This window comes from Schistocerca piceifrons, chromosome 1 (assembly GCF_021461385.2).
Source record: "Schistocerca piceifrons isolate TAMUIC-IGC-003096 chromosome 1, iqSchPice1.1, whole genome shotgun sequence".
Classification (NCBI taxonomy): domain Eukaryota; kingdom Metazoa; phylum Arthropoda; class Insecta; order Orthoptera; family Acrididae; genus Schistocerca; species Schistocerca piceifrons.
The window spans coordinates 197168395-197182054 of record NC_060138.1 but is presented as its reverse complement, the minus strand read 5'-3'; the positions used below and the strand labels follow the sequence as shown (position 1 = coordinate 197182054).

Here is a 13660-nt window from a genome sequence, read left to right as displayed (position 1 = left end):
TACGCGCAGTTCACATACTGCTGCCCAACACTACAATAGCGAATAATCCAACAATGCCAACCAGCACATAGCACATAGCACAGCCAGTGATTTTCATACAGAGCGCTACGTGGCGTTACCAACATAAAACCTAGACAGCCTACTTACAACCTGTTTACAGAGATTAGTACGAATTTAAAAATTCATCATGTACCGTCTCCTGGAAAGCCTTCTAAAAGCTGTAATAAGTAAAGAAAAAACTATGCGTATTTATGTATGTAAATGTGCTATCAGTGATGAAATTTTATTTTGGAACGAGAAAACTCTCTTTCGTTAATTGTTTTGAACATAAAAATATTAATAATAAATGTATTTCTGTGTAACAAATGATAATAATAACAAAGACTATGAGTGTATCATGTCATGGAATTTCTATATAGAACTGTGGGAGAAAGCCTCAGATGAATAAAATGATCACTCTGGTGTCGGCTCTCGAAACTATTAGACGCTTTTGTACGAGGTTGCTTCCGAACACACGATTTTGTTAATTGTACATAAGTTTTATCGCAATCGTTGCATTTGGCAACGGCCTTGCCGCAGTGGATACACCGGTTCTCGTCAGATCACCGAAGTTAAGCGTTGTCGGGCGTGGCTGGCACTTGTATGGGTGACCATCCAGGCCGCCATGCGCTGTTGCCATTTTTCGGGGTGCACTCAGCCTCGTGATGCCAACTGAGGAGCTACTCTAAGGAACAGTAGTGGCTCCGGTCAAAGAAAACCATCGTAACGACCGGGAGAGCGGTGTGCTGACCACATGCCCCTCCTCTCAGCATCCCCATCTGCGGATGACACCTCGGTCGGATGGTCCTGATGACAGAGTGCTTTTAATTGCATTTCATATCTCTCCCTCCATGTGAGTAAAGTGGAAATAATTAATTATCGTTAGGTTTCAAGTTTTATCATTGGCCATCTGCCATTCTTTTGACATAATGCCGCATTACGTGAAATATAGTTAATCACACGAGTTTCGGGCTTCACCGACAAAACGACAAGAAAAAGTACTTTGAATATTTTGCTATTAGGAAAAGAAATATTTTGTGCAGGAAAGTTTTAATTAAATATACACGACGAACCCAAAATTAATAAAGAATATTATGAAACCCAGGCTTGTTTATGAGTGAATCGCTGACTGGTAAAAAGCATTATTCAAATAATAGTTAACGGTGTAAAGGATCAGTATTTAACAAAGAATTTACGTACAAAGAGAATAATAGTGCAGCTATGTAGGTGATCATATCACGCCTTTCTCTGCAACAATATTTATTTATCGGGCATTAACTTGTACAGTTTTAAACAAAGCACGCGTGGTTCTGAGCTAGGTGTATGTGTTGTTAACATACGTAAATTGTTATTCAGAATTATTTGTCTTCGTAGCAACAACGATGATGGTTAGCGTATACGTTAGCCGCTACTACGATTGTGCGAAATATACACGAAGTTATAAATATTTTCATCCACGATTCCCCAGGTGACAAACCGACGCCTTTGGCAGTATATATATATATATATATACTGCCAAATACGTGCAAATTAAAATAAAAAATTACAGACAAGCATGGCGCTGCAGTCTCTGAGGTGGTTATTATCCATACACTAGCTGTGGCTTCGCATGAAAAAATGATAGGAATTTACCACACAGATCCAGTAATGCAAATATCGACGTCTAAACAGCATTGTAACACGATATATACGTACATCGAGTCCAGCACGTAATCTCGTTACACATTTTGTCGTCGCATAGGTCAAAGTGTTATAACAGTCAATGCTCTCTATTCAGACAGATGCTGCACTTCACAGTGCCCTGCTGCATTTGTAGAGGTCAACACAGTCAGCCCGCCACCGATGGCAATGTTTGTGCTCCGGACATTGCGCGCCGCTTCAAACATCATTAATGGTGCAAGGGGCTCCGTAGTTGAACACGGAAATGGGGCCTCGTTGTTTTCTCTGATGAGTCCTGCTTCGGCCATAGAGGAGATAACGGTCGTGTCACGAATTAGCGTAGCGAGCATTTCAGAACTGTTGACTCACATCACAGAATCCCTGCGCGCCTCATATCGTATTCTGGCGAGCCAAAACCCTCTGAACTCCCTCAATGGGTTTTCGAATGCCGAAAGAGGGTACAAAATGTGACAACGAATTTCAGGTATTGTTCTTCTAATGAGACAAAATCAAAGGCGTTCCCGAGAATTACGTCATCGTCTAATTAGTTCCCATCGTCTCGTAGGTCATATGCTCTCACTCGGCAACGTCACGTAGTACGTAAACTACTCCATAACCCTGCCTTATTGTGTGTCGACATTGTTGGTTTCCGACGCTAGCGGTGGAGGTATACTATGACGAAAAGCAAAATGTGTCCCATTAAAGTATTTCAGTCTTTGCTAAACACATGTTGGAGTAACAACACTAGGTGCAGTGATACTCAGGAGCGCATCGGTTCAAGTCCCGATTTAATTTTCTATTGTTTCCTTAATCCCTTGAAGTAATTGTTTCGATTGTTTGTTTGTGAATGATGCAGTCGATTTCCTTTCCCATGCTTCCAAATCTGAGTTTGTGCTCCTTCTCTATCATTTATCTTTCTTTTTCTCTGGAACAATCGTCATAAAGTGTAACTATTAATCTAGAGCAACAGAGTGTACTTGGGATGCACCAAAGGTGAGAGTCAACGTCCATCAGTGAACTATTTGGAAACAGTTCAATTTCAGTATTTCCGAAATTTTATCTAAAGTTACCATCCATAGCAGCTGACAGTGTAAAATCTTTTTCTAAGTTAAAAACAATAAAAATTACCTCATGTCGACTAATCAGTTTATCTTCGGTTAGTATTGAGCACGATATTCATTCTGGAATTCATATCATGCCAAGGACTTTGCAAATATTTACGTTAATTTTAAAATTGAATTACTAATTATACATTTTATTGTTGCATGAATACTAGTAGATGAGAATTCTGCTAAATGCGTTTTTGTGTAAACCCTTAAAAGTAAATATTCTATTAGTAATTTGAATACTATTGGTGGGTCATTATTCAACCTATCTTCAACATCAAGTGGCTTGCAAGGGAGGGCGGAGGGGGGGGACATGTGGCAATGGGTAGGCTAGGACCACGTCTGTAGATAAATGTTTTCGTAAATTATAGAACGTTACCTGGATGGCAACTGACTGTTTCATCATAGCGGCCAGAGTGTAAGAATGAATGAAAACCAGCTTGACAGCATAAATCTTCCGACATAAATGTTTTGTTCATAACTATGAGTGAAACAAAAGAAATCACCTTTGGCAGTAAACCGTTAAAATTTCTTGTCCAAATTTCTGCCAGTAAAATAGAATCACAAAGACGACTGCAGTTTTTACTCTCGGACTGTGTTTCAGCTCCAAGAAGTTCTTTAAGTTATACCCTGCATTTTATGTTCATGTTATTGAATCATTGTAAAAGATTATTTTGAAGAGCCCAATTTCCATCATTATCAAAACTAATGATGGTGCGCATCGCGAAGTCCCCTAATCCACTCTGTTCCAGTTATTGCTCTCTGCAAACATTCATCAGCTAAACTGTTCTGTAGCAGGTTGTCGCTTATCTTTCTCTCCCTCTTTTACTTAACTTTTCTCAAGGTGCTGTTCTACCGAGAACAGAATCAAGGAGCTTTGGAGGCCATCGGTGAGTGTCTACAAAGTACCAGGTGCCCACGCAAGCCGTCCTCTGTAGTTTTATGTTTCCCGCATACGACAGCGCTAGAAGGGTTGCCTCGTCACAGCTGTCCAGAGGGGAAGTGCATGCACAAGCAAACCTCCACCGAGCTGCGCCGCCATATGCGTCCGTTTTGTGTCCTGCTTCCGCTCTGATAAGGTCTCGTGGCCGTCTGTTTGTGGTTCGAGTCAGGTCTTACATTCAAACATGTAACAACTGCAATGTTCTCCAGCGGAGACTGCACCGATATAAATACTGATTTATGGGAGGACGCAACGCAATGCAGCAGTGGACTGAAAGCTGTATTCACAACGTATTCCAACGCGACGTCTACCTTCTGGGGATATTTTTTGGACGTACAAAGATGCGTTTAAGAATCGAGGGAACTTTCCAGGTACAACGTGTGGAAGGATCAATTCACGACGCACCCCATGTTGCCGGGAATATTACTGAGTATTTAAGAGCAAATTCCACGCTTGGTAATCATAGCTTAAGTGAAAATAACGCATATGTACGATGTAGTATAGACTAAAGTGTTACCGTCCTATTAAATTTGGGTTACAGTATTATTTGTACCTATAATAACAATAATACTATTATGGTCATTATTATTAATATTGTGAAAGTCATTACATCTCGTCCAGTAATACCAATTTCTCTACGTAATTAGGACAAAGAACAGCTGCAGCGTACCTGGAAATATCAAGGTCTTCGGTACGAAGGATTCTGGAAGAACGAAAATGGCATCCCTTTGAGCTGCATCTGCGCCAACAGCCGTATGGACACTATTTCCGGAATAGGGTTTCGCTCTGCAGACGTTTCGTAAACAATGTAGCTGTAAATTTGGATTTTATCAGGCAGATATTATTGGGAGTTGAATGCTATTTCGCAAATGACACCTTTGTCAATAGACACAGTCTACATTATTGGAATCCTGCAAATCTGCACTGATTACGACCACTTCACATGCAAGCGCACTGGGGTGTTAACGAATGGAGCGTCGTTCTAGGATACCACATCACTGGACCAGTTTATTTGGTTCCCAGACTAACTGCTCGGCTGTAGTTGCAATTCCTACGGAATGAGCTGAATCTCGGGCGTCTCCTAGAAGACATCCCACTTCAGTCAGCTGTGAGGCACTGGCTTCAGCACGATGCTACCCCAAAAGGTGGACAGGTCGTGATGGTTGGATTCGGTGGTCCGTGAAATCGCCTGATTTAACGTCCCTGACTTTTTTATTACGGTGTTATATCAAAGCCAGGGTTTACGAAACGGAACCAGAAAATCCGGATGTGTTAAAAGAACGAATATGCCATGCTTGCCTTCAGTATCTGCAGATGTTAAGTGATGTCCATGCTAATACCGAGAGGTGCTTACGTGAATGCATCCAACAAGGCGGACAAGAATTTGAACATTTGTTCAATTTGAACATGTGTGCAGTTATAAAGATCTGTCAGACTGTAATGTAGGGTTAAAGGAACATAATTTATTAATTCATTGTTCTTTATTGCATTCAAAGATGTGACAGCATTTATGTCGTATTGCCAACTGCGAAGGCGAATTAGTGTATTATGTTTTATTAATAAATTAGCTGTTATACACCCATATCCCTTGAAACAGAAATTAACGTGCTTTGGCCCTTGTGTGCATTGTTTTGGTCAGGGACAATCATTCTTCTACAGAGACACCTTCCGCGAGCCCAGGAATCGAACCTAGCACCCCTCCCACAGCTAGTAAGTTTTCTAGCGACGAGCTGTAGGACCAATTATAGCTGTAAAGTGTTTGTTTTCAAGCGCTGGTCTTACATTTAGCAAGGTTTCTTCCCTGTTTGTGTGGAGTCCCCTTTATTGTTCTCCTTAGGCAAACCTTTCGGCGTTTGTGGTGTCCGGGATTATCTAACGTCATACGAGGACGGCATGCATGGACCACCTGCAATGCTTGCTTCATATCAGGCACACCAGTGTTTGGACTCCTGTACAATTGATGCAGCTCACGACTACAATGGCTCTGACATTCTCTAGTGCCCGTATCTGTAACTGGTATGAAGATTTTCCTAAGCACATCCCGCTTGTGAACGAGCAATTTCGTTCGCAAGTTATCAAGCAGACTAGGCTTGAAAGAAAAAAATTATTCGGTGATTCGTTACAACAGTGAGATGAACCTGTTTAACTACAATATACACAGTCCGTCATGAATATATGAGGAATATGTAAGATGACTTGGCAATGGCGTGGCTCTTATTGCATTGGTAAAATCAGGACATATATATGCACCATAATGAAGGAATGACATAGATGCTGGAAATTACAAGAACGATTCCACAACTCAACAGCATTCTTTAGAAATTAAAGAAAAAGATTACACAATTGCTGTAATATTGTACTCGGGTCAGGACAAATATTTTAAAGGCTTGATGTATTGGAAACTAAAATCGTCAAAGGTACCACTCAGAACTGCTACCAAAAGGCTAAACATATTGTATTTTCTGGTTACTGTAAGAGTGGTAAAAGAAGAATCAAAATGATCTCGCCCTCTTCTCCACCAAACTCGTATCGTTCAGTGATATTCGTGCGGTAGCGTTCTCGCTTCCCACGCCCGGGTTCCCGGGTTCGATTCCCGGCGGGGTCAGGGATTTTCTCTGCCTCGTGATGGCTGGGTGTTGTGTGCTGTCCTTAGGTTAGTTAGGTTTAATTAGTTCTAAGTTCTAGGGGACTGATGACCATAGATGTTAAGTCCCATAGTGCTCGGAGCCATTTTTGAATCAGTGATATTCCTTGTACTGTAAGCTTCACTCCCCAAATCTGTAAACATTACTGTAACAGCTTGTACTCCGTTTTGTGAAGTAAATAGTAACTTACTGAGAGTGTGGTGAAGTGAGAAACTATATACACTACCTGAAATTTATTTCAGGCAGTAAGCTATCAGTGTGTAATTTCAACAGTTAATTTCGCACCGATTGTATATTTGAATAAGAGCAAATCTTTTCTGAGCGTGTTTACCTGTAGTGTAGCTTTGCACCAAATTCAAATGTGGATGTTAAACATTTCAAGCAAGGAGAGAATAAAAGCTTTTGAAATCTTGTGCTAGTGACAAACACTGAACATCACATGGGTGGATCGTATAGCTGGTGAAGAGGTACTTAATCGAAATGAGGGGAAAAGAAGTGTACAGCACAACTTCAGTAAAATAATGGGTCCATTGATAGGACACAGAAAAGTGAGTGTGTGTGAGATGGGCGGGGGGGGGGGGGGGGGGGGGGGAAGCGGGGGAGGGGAGGTGGCGGTGGGGGATACAGTAAACCTTTATTATAGCAAGCAGAGTCAAGTGGATGAATGTTGCAGTAGCTACGCAGCAGTGAAGAGGGAAGCACAGAATGGACTAGCATGCAGAACTGCATCAAATCAGTCTCTGAACTGAAGTCAATAATAACAATACCAATGGATGCTAGAAGGTTATTTTGAATCGCCGTATAATTTCTTTCGTTCTTCTTTATATTTCACGGTTTTCAGAGGACAAAAATAATATCTCTCTAACAATAACTCTGTAAATTAGCCTGAAACAAGAAATCGAAACGACGTGGCGCAGTGGTTGGCACACTGGACTCCCATTCGGGAGGGCGACGGTTGAGACTCGTGTCCGTGCATCCTTATTTAGGTTTTCCGTGATTTCCCTAAATCGCTTCAGGTAAATTCCGGGAAATCTAATTCGTTTAGAATGAAGAGTTGTGAAACATACACAAACATGTATGTTTCCACATTGAATTTTTCATTCTGTAGCGGAGTGTGCGCTCATATGAAACTTCGTAGCTGATTAAAACTATATACCGGATCGAGATTTGAACTAAGGACCATTGCCATTTGCAAGCAAGTGGGCTACAGAGTGCACTATGGAGGCGCGATTCACGGCGCGTGGGTCGTGCGGTAGCGTTCTCGCTTCCCGCGCCCGGGTTCCCGGGTTCGATTCCCGGCGGGGTCAGGGATTTTCTCTGCCTCGTGATGACTGGGTGTTGTGTGATGTCCTTAGGTTAGTTAGGTTTAAGTAGTTCTAAGTTCTATGGGACTGATGACCGTAGATGTTAAGTCCCATAGTGCTCAGAGCCATTTGAACCAGGGCGCGTGTTCACAGTTCCAGTCGCGCCAGTCTCTCAACTCCTGCCTTCCAAACTCCACAGAACTTCTCCTGCCAGACTTACAGGACGAGCACTCTGTTGTTGTAATTGCAGCAGAACACCGCAAAATCAGCAATCAAACATAAAAAACCACGTACTATGTTTTTTGTTTGGTTATAACCTTCGCTTGTTATTGCTTTTTGGTGTGGTTGGTTCCTTGCTAATTGTAATGCTTACTATATTTTTAAATCTTTTATTCTCTCTCTTGGAGGGTAAGTGTGGGCTGATGAGACAGCTTATGCGTTTTTCAGTTACAGTTTGGGCTGTTTTGTATAGGCTCAATTTATTAGGAGATAAGTAGTAAAAAGAATTCTAATTAATTGGTTACTGCTTTTTTCTAATTTGATTTTTATATTGTTTTTAGTTTTGAGGGCGTAAATTAGAGTCCCAGGTTTACAGATGTTTCATATGTACAATGCAGATATTAAATGTGGGCCTTGTAACTCTTATGTTTCCAGGGTACATAATCAGTAGACGAATAAATACTTCAGCGTTCCCCGGTAAATACAGTCGTTTTTGTTCCCGAAGTTCACCAAAAGCACATAAACATTATCAAAACTTTGTCACATACTCTCGGTAATGTACCGTACGTTCCCGAAACCAAATTAACACACTCAGTATGATTGAATCGTAATTCAAGAAATGTGTCAGCATCCGCAAGGTTAATTTGGAGCCATAGTGCCTTACCGCTCACGGTCCTACCAGAATGTAGGTTCACAGATGAAAATAGTATCGATACTGAGGGCATTACATATGCGCTACCGAACAGGTTTGTGCTGTAGGACGACTGGGACGTTGCTGAAGGGATTCTCCGAAAGCGAAAAACGTAAACCGGAAGCTTAAAGGGAGTTCCCGTTGTCTTTCTCCAGTCTGGAAACAGACTCCCCTACTCTATTATGATACAAACTCCAGGGGAACCAGAACGTGGCGTATGTCAGAAATCTCTGTACATGTAAATCACTGCATTATAGCACACATCATTATAGCGGGACTAGCAGCTGATACTGAATGTATCCAAAGAATGGCCGACGGATGATAGCAGATTTGTTAGACTCACGGGAGTGAGTCACAGAAATGTTGAAAACCTGAATCGGGAGACGGTTCCAAGTAGAAGTTCTACCTCAAAACCATACTTACAATATATTAATAACGTGTATTATGTGAAAAATCTAGATATTTTTTTGTGCCCCTACGTATCGCTCTCGTAGAGAGACATACATTACTTTTAGTCAATCTTCACGCGCTACATACGGAATGGGAAAGGAAAGGAACCCTAACATGTGCTATCAACCTAAGTACCTGCTTTCTTGCACATGACAGTGGTTTGCAAAATATGTAGATGTAGATGTAGAGGCTACAAAGATTGTTTATGTCTCCTTGGGTTTCTGCCGACAATAATAACTTCTTGTTGAAAGACGGTTTTACTATCCGAAAGCCGTCACCTTCAGTATCGTTACATGTTCAAAACATTTTATACAGTCCTCATTGTGTGAAGAGCTTAGACAACTGTTAAAACAAGGCTAAAAGAGAACTGAAAATATCCATAAATCAATAACAGACAAGACAACAAACATCGTAATTGCTTCCAGATAACGATCGAGACGTTGAGATGTCCATAAGGCCACCGAGTTACGGCGGAGCTAATTCGGTAGGTAGTCTTAGGCAACGCCCGTCACTAGTAGTTCGACCCTCGAGCTAGCGAGATATCCGCCATAATTTATGGCGTTACGGTACCTTCAGCTCCTGACAAATAATCCACTGTTGCCTGTACACTGTGCTGGTACGTGTCAATTCCTTTTTTTTGTCTGATATATAATCTTTATTATCTACTGAGATATTCGACCACCTGTGCTTTTTAAAGTCACTGATATACTGTAGATAGCTCTTCAGAGACAAGTGTGAAAATAGTGGAGAAACACAGAGCCCCGGAAAATTTTTGTAATAAGACTGATACGGGATGACACCTATTAGCAATTCTCATTGTTTTTATTCACTACAGAGTAAGTTTCGGGCCATTTTGCCAGGTTTTGCATTGCAGACTTTGGTGGACGTTTTACCAAAACCATTTCCAGCCTTAGACTCTTGTGCAAACAGTGCCGGACACTTTTCAAATGGTTCGAATGGCTCTGAGCACTATGCGACTTAACTTCTGAGGTCATCAGTCGCCTAGAACTCAGAACTAACTAAACCTAACCAACCTAAGTACATCACACACATCCATGCCCGAGGCAAGATTCGAAGCTGTGACCGTAGCGGTCGCTCGGTTCCAGACTGTAGCGCCTAGAACCGCACGGCCAATCCGGCCGGCGACACGTTTTCCACGAATGGCGCTTCGTATAACACTCGGCAACGAACACGCGCTGTTTTACGGTGCGCACCAGTTGGGCGGACACGTCTGTTCGTTGCACTCACTCAAACGTAACGAACACAGCCAAGTACCAGCTACAAAGCATGCGGGAGAGGAGCATGCATGGGCGTCTGGCTGCTACTGCTGCATCGAACTCACGGTTACCAGCATTTTCTGTTATGGATATTTCTTTTGTTGATTAGCAAGTGTCAGCTCAGCGTCAGTCATATAAACATTTTCTGGGTTACTTTTATTTTCCCATCGTTGAATCAGGATGATAACCTCTGCAGTTAACTGCAGCGCAAAAAAACAAAGACCGAGACGACAAGGCGCACCTTTATCACCTTTACAAAGTATACCTAGAACAATGGCCTTGAAAATTCATAATTCCTGCAGACATCGGGCTGATAGTTATCATGCTTCCCACCTTCGTTCGGAATATGGTGGACTGCAGGTATTACCAAGGCCTATATCAGTATATTAGTCGCTGTACAATACTCATGAAGCGTTCAGTGCGTAATTCGACGCAGTTTTTTTCTGAAAGGAGGTTGGTTCTACTCGTGACTCCAATACACCATATTACTACTTTGGCCGTAATATCCTATTGTTAAACATACAAACATAATCTTCGTTCAATGCGACGGCGTTAATGGTTCAAATGGCTCTAATTACTACGGCACTTAACATCTGAGGTCATCAGTCCCCTAGACTTCGAGCTAATTAAACCTAACTAACCTAAGTACATCACACACATCCATGCCCGAGGCAGGATTCGAACCTGCGACCGTAGCAGCAGCGCGGTTCCACACTGAAGCGCCTAGAACCGCTCGGCCACAGCGGCCGGAGCGACGGCCTAACTGGCAACCTAACTGGGAACCCAACTGGGTACCACTCCGCTGGTCGACGTCGGCGCCAAAGTCTTGCTCGGAGTTCATTCTTCATTGTCGAAACAGACGAAAGTCGGAAGGTGCGAGATCCGAGCTGTAGGGTGGATGAGGAAGAACAGTCCAGTGAAGTTTTGTGAGCTCCTCTCGGGTAGACATACTTGTGTGAGGCCTTGTGTTGTCATGGAGAAGAAGAAGTTCGTTCGTATTTTTGTGGCGACGAACACTCTAAAGTTGTTTCTTCAATTTCCTGAGGACAGCACAGTACACTGCAGAATTGATCGTCGCACCATGAGGCAGGACATCAAACAGAATAATCCTTTGAGAGTCCCAGTTGACCGCCGCCATTGCTTTACCTTCTGAGGATGCGGCTTCGAACTTTTTCTTATGAGGAGAGGTGAGGTGGCGCCACTCCATAGATTATCGTTTTGTTTCCGGTTCGAAGTGATGAGCCCATGTTTCATCACCTGTGACGAAGTTCGACAAAAAAAGCGTCAGGATTAGCCTCGTAACGTGCCAGCAATTCCGTACAGGTCGTCCTTCGTTGCTGTGTTACGGTCGTCTGTTAGACGGCGAGAAACCCAGCGCTCCTTTATAGAGGCCATTTTGAAAGATACGTGTAGCGCCGCCAGCTATCTGAACTTCATGAAACTACAGAGGCTGAATCAGGAGTATTCCACGACGTCCCAAAGAAAATTTCGCAGTTTTTCAACCGAAACTGGCGGAGAAGAAATGTGTTGCATTACTTATTGAATGTCCCCCGTATTAGTTTGAATAATCCAGTAATACGACGGCTGCCCAGAAAGTAATGCACCGTAATTTTTTTTTCTCAGCAGAAGATGATACGAATGCGAAAGGTTACGTAGGAAACCAACAGGGACACTCAGGTGCTCCCACACAAAGATTCAATCAATCAATCAATAACCAAAGACAAATTTAACAGTTTTCTAGTAAAGATTGTGTCTACCAAACTGGCTTGCAACTTGTAGTGTCACCGCCAGACACCACACTTGCTAGGTGGTAGCCTTTAAATCGGCCGCGGTCCGTTAATATACGTCGGACCCGCGTGTCGCCACTGTCAGTGATTGCAGACCGAGCGCCACCACACGGCAGGTCTAGAGAGACTTCCTAGCACTCACCCCAGTTGTACAGCAGACTTTGCCAGAGATGGATCACTGACAAATACGCTCTCATGTGCCGAGACGATAGTTAGCATAGCCTTCAGCTACGTCATTTGCTACGACCTAGCAAGGCGCCATTACCAGTTTATATTGAGATGGTAATTAATGTATCAACATGAGCGATGTTCTCCAATTATGGATTAAAGTTAAGTATTCAAGCAACTCGGTACTTTATTTAGTAGACTCAACTCCTTTAACTGTTCCAGACCTCACGCCAGTCTGCGTGAGCTTAAACGCGTGCATTTCGGCCTCCTCTAGCAACACGGTGTTGGCTCTTCTGCCAACACATCACAACTCACAACGAAAAGAGGCACAAAACATAATCGGGATCACGATGCAAGGGATGAATCATGACCGGATGAATATCAAACTTGGCCCCATCGTTGGCTAGTTAAACGATGGCAAAGATCTCATTCTCAAGAACCCCCTAACGCATCCGACAAATGAGTTTAAAAATCTTATAAATTTCATACCACGAAAATCTGAACTGATTCCCATCGAATATCAGCTTCCATGTGCTCACGGAAGCAGGGCGCCTCACTCACTACACCCCAGGACGTCGACTGACTAATCATGCACAAAATCCAATCTGCCTCATCTCCATGAACAGAGAAAGACATCTGGAGGGAGCATATTCACCAACTGACAAGGCGAATTTTTCAAGGGGAAGAAGAAACATTACCTGGTTCGTTTGTTCAACTTTTAAATCAGTGCAGCTGCTAAAATTTCAACAAGCGCTTGCCTTGCACATTGGTCAGAGGGAACCAGTCGCGATGGAGCGCATTAAGAAAGCCTAGTCATACAGAAGTGCCACCAGACTCACACTCCAAGCCAGCTCCAAAAAAAATAAACTCAATGACTGATCACAAAGTCCTGCTACAAAGCTGAACCGAGAACGTTCATCTGAAATTAACAACGTGCAAGCATTTGCATCCTTCCGTCGGAGGTTCGAGTCCTCCCTCGGGCATGGGTATGAGTGTTGACCTTAGCGTAAGTTAGTTTAAGTCAGATTAAGTAGTGTGTAAGCTTTGGGACCGATGACCTCAGCAGTTTGGTCCCATAAGATTTTACCACAAATTTCCAATTTTCCAAGCATTTGCAATTACACATCATTCATACAATCATCCATGTTTAGGAAAGCTGGTTATAGGTACATGGGTTGACGGATACCTAGCATAACGAAATGAAAATTTTGTGGCTTCGTACACAACAGTAAGGAGAGGTGGCCTACAGAGTGGTGTGGCAACCGTCGTCGTAGGAAAGCTGGACAAGAGAAGAAATAATTGGTAAACAAGTTAGCACGGTAAACAGAAGATTTACTTGTATTTCTCCAAGCATACGAAGATTCATTACAAA

General features: G+C 42.6%; 1 pseudogene; it reads left to right on the top strand.

Moving 5' to 3' along the window:
* The first annotated feature begins 560 nt into the window (after positions 1-560).
* Positions 561-678, top strand: LOC124727042 (annotated as a pseudogene).
* The last annotated feature ends 12982 nt before the right edge of the window (positions 679-13660 follow it).